Raw genomic sequence first — 16641 nt, 5'->3', positions numbered from 1 at the left:
TTTTGGTAGAGACGGGATTTCACCATGTTGGCCATGCTGGTCACAAACTCCTCACTTCAGATGATCTGCCTGCCTCAGCCTCCCAAAGTGATAAGATTATAGGAGCAGGCCACCATGCCCAACCTTCTGAGAGTAACTTGATGGAGTGTTGTATCTGTCATGTCAAACTCAAATCTTTACATGACCTACAAAGTCCACCTATTGGTCAACTTCAGCAACATCCCTAATGCAACTGTTTGTTCACATTACAGCTATGTTCTCAACTTAAGTCACTGCCCCCACCTCCTGCAGGGGATCTCCATTCTCCGATCCCACATCTCAGACACTTCTGTGGCTGTCAAGGTGGACAACAGCCAGAACCTGAACATGGACTGCATCATTGCCGAGATCAAGGCACAGTATGACAACATTGTCACCCGCAGCTGGGCTGAGGCCGAGTCTTGGTACCACAGTTGCCTGCCAGATGTGGCACCTGCCTGCTAGATGTGGCAGTTGGGAGGGCAGAATGTGAGATACCTATTAGATAGATTTATTTTGTCTGGGGATTCTGATCCCTATGGATAGTAGGCCAATAGCTCTCATGTTGGAGTGGCGGGGCAGGACTGCCATGTGTGGTTGCACAGGCTGAGCCTGCAACTGCACAGGCACAGCCTGCACAATCATCCCTAAAGAATGGGATATCCCACACTGAGTCTCATGAGCATCTCTGCTTCCCCCAGTTCGGGGAGGTGAAGGCCACAGTGATCAGGCACAGGGAGACTATGGGCCACAGCAAGGCGGAGATCAAGGAGCTGAACCGCATGATCCAGAGGCTGATGGCCGAGGTGGAGAATGCCAAGTGCCAGGTATGGGGCATCTGTGCCCAAGGCCAGAGAGACTGATGGCCTAACCTTTGTCACCCAGCCTATGTGTGCCCTACCTGGATCTCAGCATTCATTCTCCAGTCCCTTTGTCCATGCAGAATCCCTGGTTGTGGTCAGTCAGGGAGTCCCAGGTGATGAAGGCAAGAGGCCCAGTTTCTGAGGTGCTCCCAGCTGAATGGCAGACTGGGCATATGGACAGAGAAACCATAACCTATCTTGTTCTCTTCTTGTCCCCCAGAACTCCAAGCTGGTGGTGACCCAGTCTGAGTAGCAGGGTGAGGTGGCCCTTAGCAATGACTGCTGCAAGCTGGCCAAGCTGGAGGGCACCCTGTAGAAGGTCAAGCAGGACATGGCCTGCCTGATCAGGGAGTACCAGGAGGTGATGAACTCCAAGCTGGGCCCCGATGTGAAGGCTGCCTCTTCTTGCCATCTTCTAGATGGTGAGGAGCAAAGGTGGGTGCAACCTGCACAGCTGGGCCCAGAGCTCATCTGCATAAACCCACCCCACTTTTTAGCACCATCACTTACCCAGCCCTCACTACTACTTCTGTTTTCATCTTGGAACCCTTTTAGGACCTCTACCAGTATTGAGCGCAGTCCAAGGAGTGGCGTCTTAGTTGAGGTCCACAGGCCGATTTCCAATAGGCTCCTTGCATGATCTATTAGGGACAATGGTTTGTCTGTAAATGTTCAAGAACTTGTTCTCTGAGATGAACAACGGCCTAATTTATAACACTTACTGATTTCAGAGTTGTATATACTTCTGTCATGACTGATTTCAGGCTGTTGCTCTGACTTCATGTAGAATTGGCTAGAAATGTGCACAACAAGCTCTTGTGAGCTGGTGGGAACTGGTTCAAGATACTGTTGGTTGGGGCCAGGATGGAATGGTGCCTCACACTGAAAGACAAATAGGAAGATATTTGTCTCTTCTATTAGATGAAAAACCTGAGGCTTAGGGAGACTGTGGGGGTCGGGGAGTCAGCCTGGTACGGAGTTATTGGGACAGTTGGAGAATTCTTGTGTGTCCTGCTGCATTTTCACAGGCTCCCCTTCCCCGGGGGATCTGGGAGAGCCTGGCACTTGTGTTCTTTTGGAACAGGGTTGGGACGATGCTGGGACTTTGAGGGTGCTAGACCCAGGTCTTCCTTCCTCTCATCTTCTGGGAGAGGCTTGGGTGACCCCTTGCTTGACTGAGTTCAGAGCTGGTGACCACATGGACTCTGGTGTCATTGTCAGGAATTAATGCCCAGTGCTAATGCTAACATTTTCTCTCCTGCACCAGGCTGTGTGATGGCATCCATGCTGTGAATATCTGTGAGTAATTCTGGCCCTGAAGGGAGACTCTGAGGTTTGCCAGTGGGAAGAAATTTTTAGCTCTGAGGGTGGAGATACCAAGGGAGAAGTGGTTCCATTCATTTACAGCTACACAGCTATAAAGGGGGAGCCAAACGACAAGTCTTGGGTGGAATCATTCTTTATGCCAGACTTGTCAGAGTGGCAGTCTTATTATCCTCACCATAGTGGAGGAACCAGAATGCATCACCTCAAATTATATATCTTTAATATAAATATTTATCTTTTTTTTTTTTTGAGACAGAGTCTCACTGTGTCACCCAGGCTAGAGTGCAGTGGTGCGATCATGGCTCACTGCAGCCTTGACCTCCTGGGCTCAAGCCATCCTCCCACCTTAGCCTCCTGAGTAGCTGGATCTATAGGTGTGTACCACCACACCTGGTTAATTTTTTTCTTTTTTTCTCGTAGAGGTAGTGTATTAGTCCGTTCTCTTGCTGCTCCAAAGACATGCCTGAGAGTAGGTAATTTATAAAGGAAAAAGGTTTAATCAACTTATAGTTCATCATGGCTGGGGAGACCTCAGGAAACTTACAATCATGGCAGAAGGCGAAGGGGAAGCAAGGCAACTTCTTCACAAGGCAGCAGGAAGTAGAAGTGCCAGCAGGGGAGATGCCAGATGCTTATAAAACCATCAGATCTCATAAGAACTCACTCATCTTCATGAGAACCACGTGTGGGGTACTGCCCCAGTGATCCAATCACTTCTCACCAGGTGCCTCCCATGACACCTAGAGATTATAGAACTACAATTCAAGATGAGATTTGCTTGGGGACACAACAAAACCATATCAGATGGGGTTTCGTCATGTTGCCCAGGCTGGTCTTGAACTCCTGAGCTCAAGTGATCCACCAGCCTTGACCTTCGAAAGTGTTGGGATTACAGGTGTGAGCCACTGTGCCTGGCCTGACATAAATATTTTATCAAGCTAAAAGCAATTAACAAGATGCAGGGGAGCTCTCTGCTTTCCCTGTGTTTGCCTAAAAGCAGAACAGAGAATTACAAATACAAAGGTCTTTCTATCCTCTCCGCTTTTCTGCCTAAAGCCAAGATAGAAATTCTCCTTACAAGCATTATGAGCTTAGAGGTGGCGCCAGAGGAATCTGGGTGGACTTTACTCCATTAGTTTACCCATAAATTTACCTTCTCACCTTTACTCATCTTTGGAAGCCTTAAACTGCTTTTCTTTGTCTTGTCATTTCTCTAAAATTGATTATTCCTTGTTGAAGATGAATATACAGTTGGCCCTCTGAATCTGTGGATTCAACCAACTGCAGGTTGAAAATATTTGGAAAAAAACTATACTGAACATGCACAGACTTTTTTTCTTTTCATGACTCTCTGAACAATACAATATAACAACTATTCATATAGCATTTACATTGTATTGGATATTACAAGTAATCTGGAGATGATTTAAAGTATATGGGATGATGTGTACAGGTTAAATGCAAATACTATGCCATTTTATATAAGGGACATGAACATCTTCAGATTTTGATATTTGCAGGCATCTTGGAACCAGTCCCCCATGAGGACTGATGAATGACTACATAAGCCACATAGCCTGTGTGTGCCTTACCTGGATCTCAGCATTCATTCTCCAGTCCCTTTGTCCAGGTAGAGTCCCTGGTTGTTACTTTTCTCCTTCAATGATGTGCACTGTTCATGTTGGTAAACTTGCTTGTTTTTCTCTTGTTAATCTGTCTGTTGTTGCAGGAGTCTGTCTCAACTACAAATTTATGTGGGTTGAAGAAAAATATAATTTCTCCCCTTTGGTAGGAAGCTCTTATTCTCTCACTGTCCAAACATACTTGTCCATGTTCAAGATGTCAGTCACTTTACTAGATTAAAACATTCATATAATCTTCTTTAAATATATGTGGATTGAATGAGCTGTCATCAAATCCACATGTCGTAGATCCTGAGGTTGTCCTGATTTTTTTTTTTTCTTTTTTTTTGAGACAGGGTCTCAGCTGAGTATGGTGGCTCACCCTTGTAATCCCAGAACTTTGGGAGGCCGAGGCAGGTGGATTGCTTGAGTCTAGGAGTTTAAGACCAGCCTGGGCAATATAGTAAGAGCTCACATTTATGGAAAGAAGGGATTGAGGCTGGGTGCAGTGGCTCACACCTGTAATGCCAGTACTTTGGGAGGCTGAGGCAGGTGGGTCACTTGAGGTCAGGAGTTTGAGACCAGCCTGGCCAACATGGTGAAACCCATCTCTACTAAAAATACAAAAAATTAGCCAGGCATGATGGTGCTTGCCTGTAATCCTAGCTACTTGGGAAGCTGGGGCATAAGAATTGTTTGAACCTGGGAGGTGGAGGTTGCAGTGAGCTGAGATCGTGCCACTGCACTCCAGCCTGGTTGACAGAGTGAGACTCTATCACACACACACACACACACACATACACACACACACAGACACACACAAAGGAAAGGAAGAAGGGATTGAGATTAAACCCCAAGACGGACTTACTCCTAGTCAGGGTGTCAGTCCCTGGCCCAGACTACAGGGAAGCAATGCCATCGTCACCCCTGGAGATGGAGGTGAGCAGAAGCCATCCTCCTGGCGACTCCTAACTGGTAGGAAGCCAGTGCTGATTGGAGGTGGGGCTTTTTGGGACCAGCTCCCATCCCTACCAAAGGGTTTAACTTCTCATTGCTGTCCCTGTGTAGGTGTGAGCAGCTCCTTGGTGTGGTTGCATGTGGAGGCCTCTTGGCCAACTGCATCTGTGGCATCAGCTCCTGTGGGATGGGGCCTGTGTCAGCAGCTGCAGAAAGTGTTGGCAGAGCTTGAGGATGCACCCAGTGCAGCCTCTCACACTTGCAAGGGTCCCAGCTGGCCCTATTTGACCTTGTGCAGCCTGGTGGTGGGGCGCCACTGCTTGACCCACTCTGATCCATGTTCTCTTCTTCCCATTTCTTACTTCTTGTTGTGTGGGAATCCCTCTTCCTTGGCCCTTGCTGTCCCCAAGCTGAGAAAGGCTGTTGAGAGGAGTGGCACATAGCCCATGGGCATGTCCTGTTTGAGGATTCTGGCCCGACTGAACCCACGAAGAGAATAGCCTCTCACCAGCCATCTTCCAACCTTCCCCTTCCCTTGCTGTCTTGCTCTTCCCTTCCCTTCTCTGGTCTTCTTTTCCTCCTTGTTTCTTGCCACCTTTAGAAGGCTAAAATTTAATAGACTTTAATAGACTGACAATACCAAGTGTGAATCAGCTGAAACTTTCATGGAGCGTAAAATGATTTAGCTGCTTTGGAGAACAGTTTCTTATGGAGTTAAACATGCACTTATCAAATGACGCAGCAATTCCACTCCTGGGTATTTGCTCAAAAGAAATAAAAGCAGATCTATACGGAGACTTGTACATGAATTTTATAGAAGCTTTATTTATAATAGCCCCAAATTGGAAACAACCCAAATGTGTACTAGTAGATGAATGGATAAACAAATTGAGATACAGTCATACAATAAAATATTATTCAGCAACAAAAAATAATGAACTAGATTCATTTAGTGGTGATTAGATTGGAGCATACATCTGTCAAAATTTGTTGAACTATACTTTTAGAATGTGTGCACTTTATTGAGATACAATTGTATGCAAATTATATCTCAATTAGGTTGATCAAACAATGATTTAAAATGCATAAGATATTTAGAAATAAATCTAACACATATGCGAAAGACTTACACCTAGAGAAATATAAACATTATACAAAATGTTATAGGAAAGAAAAGATAAAGAAGACATAATTAAATGAAGAGCTATACCATGTTCTTGGATAGGAAGCTTTACTATCATAAATATGTTAATTATCCTTAAACTGATCTACAGAGTTGATGCAACTACACTCAAATTCCAAACAAAGATTTACACAATTCTTAACAAGTCGATTCTAAAATTTATGGGGAAGAACAAAGGTCAAGAATAGCTAAGGAATGATGAAAAGGAAGAAATAGGTACTCTCTCTTTCAGGGATTATAATGTATTATAGAGTTATAGTAATTGAGAAAGTATAGTACCCACACAAGAATAGACAAACTGGCCAATGGAACAAAATAGCCCTAAATTTATTTGTAAATAAATCAATGATTTTGTTGTACAATAGAAGAGGTATGGCAGATCAGTAGTGAAAAGGACTATGCATTGGTTAACCAGATGTAAAAAATAAAATTAGGTCCCCGTTCTCTCTTATACACAAAATCAGTTTCAAATTAATTTAAATTACAAATGTCAAAAGCAAAACTTTAAGAGTTTCAGAAGAAAATATTGGAGAATATTTTTCTGACCTTGGTGTAGAGAAGGATTTTTAAACAAGGCACATAAAATACTCAACATAAAAGACTGATAAATTAGATTACATTAAAACTATCAACTTTATTTTTCAAAATGGGCGATAAAGTGAAAAGATAAGCTGTAAACTTGATAATATTTGTGATATATATAAGTGATATAATAGTAATACTCAGAAATATAAAGAACACGTATAGTCCTTTAGAATAAGGCAAAAACCCAATAGAAAAATAAAGGCAAAAGAAAAGGAAATACACACGTAATAGACATTTAAAGAGATATTAAACTTTAACAGTAATCATGAAAATACAAAGTAACACCAAAAATGAGATTGAATTATTTAATTGTTAAAAATTAAGACACATTAAAGAGAATATGAATCTTTTCCACATTGCTGAGCAAAATGTGAATTGTTATAATAACTTTGGAAAATAATTTTATGTTATCTTATAAAGTTAACACCTTTATAAGATTGTGACCATCTTATGAGTCAGAAGTTCTGTTTGTAGTTGTATGCAAATCCTCACATATGTGCATCGGAGGACGTGTAGAAAAATCTTCATAGCACCACCTTTGTAAGAGAAAGAAACAAAACAAAACAATAATAGAAGTACCTAAAGTGTGGTATAGTCACACAATGGAATACTATAAGAATGGAATACTAATACGATAACAGAGGAATACTAGCTACATAATGTTGAATAAAGAAAGACCCTGTGTGACACCCTTTTTATAAAAAAGTAACAAAAAACTGAAACAAATATATATTTAGGCTTATGCATGTATATGATAAAACTAAGAAAAAACAAGGGAATTTTATCAACTTTAGGGAAGTGGTTACCTCTGGGGTGGTTAGTAGAGGACAGGGTAGGGAAGGAGCATGGAGCTAAATGTAAATTACTAGTAAGGTTTTGGGATCAGTAGGTGGGTTCATGAGTATTTCATTTTCATTCTATTATTAAATAATAAAGTAATATGCTAGTTATAAGAAATAAACTTAAAACATGAAAACATGAGGACATAAGTTGAAAGTAAAAGAATGTGTTAAGGTGATTGGTTAGATCAGATTGCCTTACACGTAGTAGAAGTAAATGATTTTTCCATGAAACTTATTTCAGTAGATGTGTGTATATTTGTATGTAGATAGTGATTCATGATACAACATATATTTCTTATTTAGAGTTGAGGTTAAAAAACAGTTTGACAACTAGTACCCCAAAGAGCCTTTTGCTGAGGTCCACCAGTGCGTATGTACAAGCAAGTTCATGGCAGCATTGTTTGTTATAACAAAAACAAAAAACACATGTGCTGCCTATAGGAAAATGCATATATATATGTATATCTATATCTATCTATATAGTCATACTTTGGAATACTATACGGCACTGAGAAATAAAACTACATGCATCAAAAGATGAATCTCAAAACTAGAATGTTGAGGAGGAAAAAGCAAGTCATAGAAATGTACAAGGTGTAATTCTGTTTATATAAAACTTAAAGGTAGGCAAAACTCAACACTAGTTTAGGGATACACACATATGACATAGTAATAAAGAAAAGCAAGAGAATGACCAACATAAAAACTCAGGACAGTGGTTACTTTGGGGATCAGATGGGGTTAGAGATGAATAGAGATGGATTAGCAAAAATCCCGCAGGGGGCTTTGAAGGTACTGGTGGGTACACAAGGATTTGTTTTATTATTGTTGCTATTGAAATCAATAAATGTAGGTTTTGCATACTCTGTTGCATGTATGAGAAATTTATAAAACAAAAGGAAAATGCTGACAGCAGCTTGTGTTCTCTAGCCCCTACTCACTCCTACAGGTTAAAATCATTGCCTTACCCAAGATTTCCTACCAAGTCTTGGGACTGGCATCCCCAGTCCCAATTTCTTGCCCTCCTGTCAATCTTCTATACTGCTTCTAGACAATCACATCTCATGTCAGGCCACTCTCCTGCTCAAACACTCTCTGTGGCTCCCCAGTGCCCATCCATAAGCTTAAGCTCTTCAGCTCCACACATTTCCTTCATCTGAGGTAGCCTTCCCCTCCTCCACTTTCCTTTAAGTTCCACTTCAGCCCAGAAACTTCCATTTTCCCATCTGGGGTCACAGTATGGGCCCCTTCTACCCTATGCCCCTGAGGCCTCCTGGGCAGAATTCTGTGATTGTAATGAGATGAGGTCACAGAGCCCCCAGGAAGAAGAGGCCCTAGTCCTCAGTGGCAAGGATTCTGGTAACTCTTGGGTTGGAGCTGGGCTTTGGTGCTCAAGAGAGGCTTGGAGGAGACCACAGCTCTTTCTCTACGGTGAGACTCATACACATGGCTCCCTGGTCACACAGGGATGAGGTGTCTTGGACTCCACCCAGATCTGTTGGGCATACAGCTTTTGGGAACAGGAGCAGAAAAAGGGGGGCAGTGGGAACACAGAAGAGATTGAGATGATGTTTTGAGGTCTGTCCCCCCACACTCCATCTGCCCTAGAAGAAAGTTTGCAACGGGCTAGTGTGAACAGTTCTTGCTCTCTGGGTTGAGGGGGTGTGTATGACCTTGGTGGAGAGCAAAGAGCACGGGCTTAAAATGCAGTCTGACTCAACTGTTGGCTGGCAGGGTCACTCACTCCCCTCTTGCACGTGGTGGATGGAATGCGCCCCAGTTTGCCTGAGGAAAGACAATGGGAAAAGTCACATCCATCTGGCCAACTTCATGGGTGGTTGTGAGGCCCCAGTGAGATGGTGGAGTAAAAGCTTGTGAAAAGCATCAGACACTGTGCAGGTACGAGTTAGTGTTCCCTGGCTGTTTGTGTATTGAATGCACATGGAGGCAAGGTGCAAGAAGGGAAGGGGTCCCCTGACTTCATAGACAGAACTTCCCCTAGCAGCCTTGGGGTTGGAGAAGAAGCTGGAATCTAGATCACTGTCCCTGGTTTCTGATTAATGGCATTCAAGTTAAGGACATTTCTTCCTAATCCCAGATTTTAAAGTGTGTTTTTTAAATTAGGAAATATTGAATTTCATTAATTTTTTTGGTACTAATTTAAATGGTTAGATTTGGTAAACTACAATAATCAGTTTCCTAGAGTAACTGTCCCTGTTCCTGGGATAAACCCTACGTGATCTTGGTCCCAAAGCTCCCCTCAACAGATCGCTGTCCTGCGTTGCTACCCTTCCTGCCTGCATTCAGGCTTCCTTTGGCATCTTCTGGCCCCATGGGCACCAGGCAAGCTCACTGTGTTCTTTCAACAACCTTTGGGGATAGGAAAAATGATCACTCCCGTTTCACAGATGGAGAAAGGGATGCCCAGAGAAGCTAGGTGACCACTGGTGACAGCAGGTGGATGGGCAGCCCTGTCTGCCCTCCTCACCTCCTGACCACAGCTCCCCTCTGCTGCCCACTCCACAGTGTGAGGAATTAAAGGCAACTGTGCAGAAACACATGCAGAGCGTGAGGCCCAGCAGGGAGGATCTGAACAGGCTTAATCAGGCCATCAAGCGGATGACTGTGGAGATGGGCAGCGCTGAGAGTCAGCTGAGAGGTGGGAGTAGGGGGCAACAGAGTGGCGTGGCGGGATGGTGACCATTATTTATGACAACTGCCCCTCCCCACCTACCCTTTGGATTAGATGGCTACACTTTCTCTTAGTGAATGTCTAAGCACGCAGCAGGGCAGCTACATGCATATATCATGCTTACCTTTGTCTAGGACCCTGTGCATTTTATGTAAGTAATGAACATGTAGGTAAATCTGTATGAAGACTTATGCTTGTTTGTACATTATTATCTTTTTACTTGTGTATGTTCATTTTTATGTGTGTATTTTGTTTTCCTCACTTAGTATTAAATTTGAGCCCGTCTTCAGAAATTGCAAAATATTATCTAGAAACCCAGTTTTCCGGGTTCTCTTTCAAAATGTGAAGATCTGGCAATGTTAAATTATGATTCTCAAATGGTAACATTTGGCTAGAGGAGAAAGGCCTCTATCATCTCTCTCTTCTTCACATGCGGTATAGGCTTCCTGGTGTACCGCAGTCCCCATCACTCCCAATCCCATCCTTTGGGTGTGAGGCAGAGGTTCCCTTGCCATTTATCTCCACCTTGGCTGCATGTTATTATCCTTGCAGAAGAGAAAAAGTGCTAGGTCAATGTTGCTAACGTAGAGAAATGCAAGTCTGAAAATGTAAAAGAGGTCCTGGTGATTTCAGGAAATGGGGGAGGGCGGATGTCTTTGTGGAACTGGGTACTTCTGATATATACTTAGCCTTCACCTTCTGATGCTTCCAGCCAGGCCTCTGCAGGCATTTGCAGTTGTGAGCCTTAGAAAGGAGCTGGTCCCCCAGGATGCTTTCTTTCTCCCATTCTCTCTTAGCCTCCTCTCTTACCTCACCCCTCCCCTAGCCCTCTCACACCCCCCCGGCTCAGGCCTTGCTCCATGGAGGGAAGGGCTTCTGTGTCTGGTCTTTTCTTGCTTTCTGCAGATGCGAGTGTCTCAGGCTCGGAAGGGTATTCATAGAGAGAGATCTCCCTTGTGCAGGAATGGGTGACTCTGAGAATGGATAAGCTGCTGAGGTTCCAAGGGAGCAGAGTGAGTGGGTGCGCCATCATGGTTCAGGCTCCCACCAGCCACAGCTGTTCTGGTTTCCCAAGCAGCAAATACACTTCACCAAGGTCTTAATATTTTTCCTCCTGGAGACTATAAACTCTAGGTTCCTGTGAGAAATGGATATTCTTCTCGCTAGTTTTCCTTAGGAAACAATAACCACAGCATTACATGCCAAAGAGCATCGGATGCTTCCTGGATCCTAGCTCATATTAGAAGTTTCTCCATACTAGATGGAAAAGGCTCTCTCTCAGCCATCCTACATGTCTGGTTTCAAATCTTCACCCTGAAAGTAGATAGGTGGGCAGGTTCTTTTTATCTTGTCATACAGACACACAAACACAAGTTTTGGAACAGGTGTGCTCACTCCTTGAGACCTTGGACAATCTCCAATCCCTCATTGGCTCTGCAGCCTCAGAGAAAGGTCTGGATCCTTAAGGGGAAAGGAGTGAGGGCCAAGAATGTCCTTCTGTCCTTGGTCTGCCCTTCACCCCCCAGGCCCTGTGAACTAGGGGAAGCCAAGGACCCACCAGCTCTGCAGGAGGAGGGTAGCTCTGGCAGTGCTAAGGGCAAGCTGGCCTGGTTAGAGGCTGCACTGCAGCAAGCTAAGCAGGATGTGACACAGCAGCTGTGTGAGTACCGGGAGCTGGTGAGCCTCAAGTGGGGCCTGAACTTTGAGATTGCCCCCTACCACAAGCTGCTGGAGGGTGAGGAGAGCAGGTGACAGGTCAACTGGGAAGTGCTTCAGATGTGGCTGCGGTGAGGAGTGCAGGGGCATGGGACAGCCACCACCCTCATCAGCCAGGGAAGGGTGGAGAGAGATGACCTGGGGGTCCAGGGACTTGTTCCTCTAGAGCTAGTTTTTCCTCACTATCGTACAGCCCTTTGAACAAAAAGTCCTAGCTGATGTGTACTTTTGGCACCTGGGACGGGGTGACCCATAGTCATCCACCCCAGTATCAGAGACCAGGGGGCGCTTTGTTCATGGAGACAGCTGCAGGGACCATGGCCTAGCCAGTGGCAGTAAGGTCCCTGTGTGAAGTGCCTTCTTCTCAACTCTGCCCCTCTTCCCTGGGGAAGGTGGGGTTACATGACCAGGTGGAGCTTGGCTTTCAACTCAGTAGACAATGGTGGGAGACAAGGGCTGTCACCAGGCTGAGGGGAGGGAGGGGGAACTGATTCCCCATGCCTTAGGCATATTGCATTGATCACCTCCTTTACACCTCACAGAACCCTGGCGGGGAGGTCCTATTATCCTCATTTTACAGGTGAGGACAGTACGTTTCAGAGAGGTTAAGTGACAGCTTTAGGGACACACAGGTAGAGTGATTCAGTGAGGCTTGAACGCTAATCTTCAGATGATGGAGCTACCTGCTCTGGGGTCTCATTTAGAGGTTTCAAATGTCCCCATCACGGTCTCACCTTCCAAGATCAAGTCAGGCCAAAGAAAATGTAGGTTTTTTTTTTTTTTTTTTGGTCTTCTCTTTCCTCCAAAGAGTCATCAACAAAAGTGAGTTATATGAATTTAAGGCAGGAGTGATCAGAGCGCGCCAGGGAGCTTGCAGGGCAGAAGGACTGCTGTCTGGGAGGGTCAGGAGTGTGTGTCCTGGGGAATGCAGAATACGAAACCTAGTAGACGGATGGACTCACCTGCTTCCTCCTTCTTCCCACAGGCTTGGTCTGGGATTTGGGGCAGGGAGCATCAGTAAGTAAACAGTAGGCTGGCGTGGTCGGATCTTATTATCTTATTCTCCTTATTCCCTCCTTCCCCGTCCACACCTTGGCATGCCTCCTCTTAAGAAGGCAGAAGGGCTGTGTTTCTGTTCCTGTGTCTGTGACAGCTCCCTCTGTGCCTCTTCTTTTGTCGGGGGCTATTTCTTCTCTCGGGGGTGACTCTGTGTTTGTGTGTGTGGGGAACGGGATCCTGTGGTCTGTTCTTTGGGGAGGGGTCTATGTACCTGTTCCTTTGGAGGAGTTTGTACATCTGTCTCCTGGTGGGGAGGAGGGTCTGTGTATCTATCCGCTGGAGGAGATGTCTGCAAGTCTGTCTTCTGGGGCTTGGGGTTGGGGTACGCAAGGGCTTTCCTCCCTCGGACAGTCGTCCTGCGTTTCTCAGGTCCCCGCCCCGGGCTCCGCCCGCCTGCTCCAGCCCCGAGCTGGCTCCGGCGCCCTGGAGACCAGCGCCCCTGGCGGCGGCTACGCGCTCTGCGCGGCTCCCCTGGCTGTGGCTGTGTCGGGCGCTTCAGCTGCGGGGGCTCCCGCAGATGTTGAACCCTTCCGGCCTCGCTCCGGAGAAGAAAAGGAACCCTCAGCTTCTGCCCTAAAGACTTAGCCCTCTTGTCTCAGATGCCCCCTCCCATAGAGCTGACCCCACATCATCTTTCCTTTTTGCCCCCCACACCGGGGCGTGAGGCATTGGAGCACAGTTTATGGGACTATGACCATCCCCAGTGCAGATGGCCTGGACGCTGGTGCCGCTGGGTAGAGGCGGTTGGCCAGCTTACCTGGACCAAGAACCCTACCCCTCTGAACTGCCCCCTCCCCTTCTTTCCAGGGACTTTTCTTCAATAAAAAGTTGTGCAGTGGTCTGAGCTGCCAGGCATTTAAACCTGGATTCTCCAGGCCATTCCCAGAGCGCAGACAAACCTGGCTATTATGGTGGAGGGGTCAGGGCAAGAACAATACCAGGATGCAACCTTCTCCCCTCCTGGTGTGTGGGTCTATGTGACTTAAGTGTATGGTGATTCGATATTATAGAACCAGGATCTTTAGGATGGGGAGCCCGGAGTCCGTGGGGAAAGCGAGAGAAAGGGTTCATTCATGCAGAAGGGTCTAGCCGGGGCCCATAGCTTCTAGTCAGCAGAGCTGAGAATTCCGTTCTCCATCCATCCATTCACTCTACACGTACTTACTGAATGGTCTCATAGTGCTTGGTGCAGGGGACAGGATGGTGAGGAAGACACTCTAGGATTCCTGGAGATGAGGTTCTGGGTAGGAAGGTGGGCCATAGATGAGGAAACCGAGCAGAAACAGAAAAGAGTGGGATGAGGATTGGGTCAGTGCCTTCTAGCTCCCTGATGGGGCACTTGAGGACAGGTGGCCCTTGCAGATGGGGGGCTGGAGAGATATGAACATAGCTGGGTGGCCCAAGCCTGGATTCTGGTTTAACACACAATTGGGCCACCCAGTTCTGTTAATATGATCTGGTGGCGGGCAGGGGAACAACACACTGGGGTGGAGGAAAATGTGGGCTGTGAAATCAGATGGAGGCTCCGGCTGTGTCTCTACTTCAGATCTAGGGTGGAAGTTGGTCCAAGTTTTTACAAGGCATTGAACTTTGGCGGTTGGAAGATAGACCAGTCTGGGGAGTGGGGTGGCTAGATAAAGGCTGAGTTTCTGGGTTCTTTCCCTGCCACACAAGCCCAAAAGAAGCTTCTATACAGTGAGCCCACATTCCTTTCTATTGCATGAAATTACATCATCAATGCAACAATAGTTTCTGCTTTCTATGTCCCTGGGTGGGGCTAAAGTGCGTCATTGGCCAGAGGCCTGGGCTTTACCTTTTAAGGCACTCTAGTGCCAGAGTGTCTGCTGTGTTCTTCTGGGTGCCTGCCCGGAGGACAGGTATCCAAAAGGCCCTCTTCTTGTGTAAACAGAAAAGTCTCATGCAAGAGGAATGGGACTGAAACTTGGCTGCCAGGCTGCCACCCTCCTGAGGGGTAGGAGGCATGGCCCCACTGGGCTCACACATCAGTCCTGGTTGATAAATACTGACCTGCCAACACTCGCAAATGCACACAAGCTGCCTGAAGACCATTTCAAGATTCTTTAGTCCAGCTCTGTGCTCCTTGCATTTTGCAAGGGGATCATGATATTCTGTACTATTCAAGGCCAATTTTCTCCAGCTCCTGCTGTGATGATCATGTCAACAAGGGAACTTCATGGGAATTGTAGGCAGGATCTAGGATGTACATTCTGCAACCTGCGTCATTCAGGACTGGTTACTCACATTTTCCCTTTGCAAATACTGAACCTGGACTTGCCTGATGTCAATCCAGAAGATCCCCAGGGCTTTGGGGTCAGGTTTGAGTTTCTTCCTGGGCCAGGGCCATGTGGGTCACAAGCAGTGTTTGTGGTTTGGAGACTAATTCCCTGAGAGGCTCCCCTGGCCATGGGCCACATTCCAGCCTGGGGTGGGAGGAAACTGTCCAGTGCATTTATGGAGAGTCATTCTCCAGCCCATTTATAAGCTTTGTGAGTTGGGGTGGCTTTTGAAGCGAGGAGGGTTGTCCTCGGTTCAGTCATTGCTTCTCAGCAGAAGGTCACCATAAGGCATGAGTCCTCTGTTGGCTCTCCATGCCTGCCTCACACTCCATCGTACTTGAACATGTCAGATGCTAACTTAGCTGTGGTCATGTCTCTATCTGAGCCCCTGGAGGGCCGTGAAGGTCTCATCCATTCCCAGGGTCTGCCACAGAGTAGATGTGATGAGGTTGAGGCTCCATGGTCCTGGTTGGTATGTCCTGTCCTGAGATGTATCGGGCCCTGTTTTTGACCATTAGCATGTTGCATTCTGCATAACCCCTTGGAAGTCTCTTGTGGAGTCTAAATGCAGTCCTTCCTGCTGTGATTTCAGCTGCAAGAGATCAACCAGACCAACCTGGAGTAAGGAAGGAAGGGCCTGGATCCTGTTCCCAGTCTTGTTCTTACCTTGACCAAACTCTTCACCTGTTTCTGGGCCTCAGTCCTGCCCTCCTCTAGATCTAGATTGTGAAGATTCATGTTTTCCTTCTTATTTAATTTTAAATTTACTTTTGTAGATATGAAGTCTTGTTCTATCACTCAGGCTAGAGTACAGTGGCATGATTATAGCTCACTGCAGCCTCGACCTCCTGGACTCAAGTGATTCTTAGTAGCTGGGACTACAGTCGCATGCCTCCATACTCTGCTAATTAAAAAAAAAAATGTCTGTAGAGATGGGGTCTCACCTTGTTGCCCAGGCTGGTCTCAAACTCTTGGCCTCAAGTAATCCTCCTGCCTCAGCCTCCCAAAGTGCTGGGATTACAGGTGCGAGCCACTGTGCTTGGCTTTATTTTTCCTTATTTTCTTCCCTACTTAGTCCCTCTGAGCCAAAGGTTAGCTGCAAAATATAATAGTAACTCTCAGAGGGTTGTTTGAGAAAAGATACTGCTGCATGTAAAGTGCTTAAAGCATAGAAAGTTATATAAGTGTAACTATTATTTCACTTACTGGAATTCTTTAGAAGATTTTTGAGCCTCCCGCCCCCTGCTTTTTTTTTTTTTGAGACGGAGTCTCGCTTTGTTGTCCAGGCTGGAGTGCGGTGGTGCTATCTCGGCTCACTGCAAGCTCTGCCTCCTGGCTTCACACTATTCTCCCACCTCAGCCTCCCAAATAGCTGGGACTATAGGCACCTGCCACCAAGCCTGGCTAATTTTGTTTTTGTATTTTTAGTAGAGATGAGGTTTCACCGTGTTAGCCAGGTCTCGATCTCCTGACCTTGTGAT

At 46.1% G+C, this 16641-nt stretch overlaps 1 pseudogene; it reads left to right on the top strand.

Annotated features, from left to right (window-relative positions):
- LOC117090092 lies at positions 1-2546 on the top strand (annotated as a pseudogene).
- The last annotated feature ends 14095 nt before the right edge of the window (positions 2547-16641 follow it).

This window comes from Trachypithecus francoisi, unplaced genomic scaffold, assembly GCF_009764315.1.
Source record: "Trachypithecus francoisi isolate TF-2019V2 unplaced genomic scaffold, Tfra_2.0 Lachesis_group11, whole genome shotgun sequence".
Classification (NCBI taxonomy): Eukaryota; Metazoa; Chordata; class Mammalia; order Primates; family Cercopithecidae; genus Trachypithecus; species Trachypithecus francoisi.
The sequence above is the reverse complement of the archived record's forward strand: the minus strand, read 5'-3'. Positions and strand labels throughout refer to the sequence as shown.